Source organism: Carlito syrichta, unplaced genomic scaffold, assembly GCF_000164805.1.
Source record: "Carlito syrichta isolate Samal-C Ts95f unplaced genomic scaffold, Tarsius_syrichta-2.0.1 Scaffold233842, whole genome shotgun sequence".
Taxonomy (NCBI): domain Eukaryota; kingdom Metazoa; phylum Chordata; class Mammalia; order Primates; family Tarsiidae; genus Carlito; species Carlito syrichta.
This window is the reverse complement of record NW_007177938.1, coordinates 226,838-227,720: the sequence shown is the minus strand read 5'-3', so window position 1 is coordinate 227,720 and position 883 is coordinate 226,838. Positions and strand designations below refer to the sequence as shown.

Here is an 883-nt window from a genome sequence, read left to right as displayed (position 1 = left end):
CTGCACTCCAGTCTGGGCGACAGAGTGAGACTCCAACTCAAAAAAATAAAAAAATAAAAAATAAAAACCCTTTGTTTTTCAGAGTCCCAGTGTATCCTCAGAATAATCCCAGCCAAACATGGCTATATTAATAAACGTATAGCACCTAGAACATGGGTGGTGACAAGTGCACTGGGTTCTGTGGGATAATCATACCTGAGTATCAAGGTATACTGCTAGAATTAATGACGGGGGGTGGAGAGGAGAGAGAAGCCGAGATATACAAAAGGGAGGGGGTGTAAGGGAAAATGAGGAAAACGAAGGATGTCTAGGTTGAAAAGATTCCTGAGGCAACATTCCACCTACTTAGAAGAATCGGAGCATCACGTAGGCTCACTGCCTTGCTCAGCACGACAGCCCCGATGCTCAGAATGGGGCCTTCTTTGAATCGGGACTCCCTGAGTGAATAGATCAGTTTTATGCGAGCCCCACATCTTCCTTCAAACCTGGCTCTCGCCTCCCCAGTTACTGACAATGGGGAACTGAGGCCCACAGAGGGAGCACTCTGGACTCTGTAGCTGAGGTCATCAGAGGTGGAACGGAGCTGCCGGAGAAAATGGGCCTCTTATCCCAGTTCTTCCCCTTCCTGTGGGACTTTGGGCCTGTCACCTGTGTCCCCTACATCTTAATTTCCTCTGTTTTAAAGGGGCTTAGTGGCTCAGCCTGTAATCCCGTGACTTTGGGAGGCTGAGGTGAGTAGACTGTCTGAGCCCGCAGGTTCGAGACCCGCCTGGGCAACTTGGCGAGACCTCATCTCTACAGTCAATCAAAAATGAGCCAAGCGTGGTAGTGCGCGCCTGTAGTTCCAGCTACTTGGAAGGCTGAGGCGGAAGGATCGCCGGAG

At 50.2% G+C, this 883-nt stretch overlaps 1 protein-coding gene across 1 annotated transcript in view; it reads right to left on the bottom strand.

Moving 5' to 3' along the window:
* SLC34A2 (solute carrier family 34 member 2) overlaps nt 1-883 on the bottom strand; it is a 16,775-nt gene that overhangs the window by 5,532 nt on the left and 10,360 nt on the right. The window lies entirely within an intron of this gene.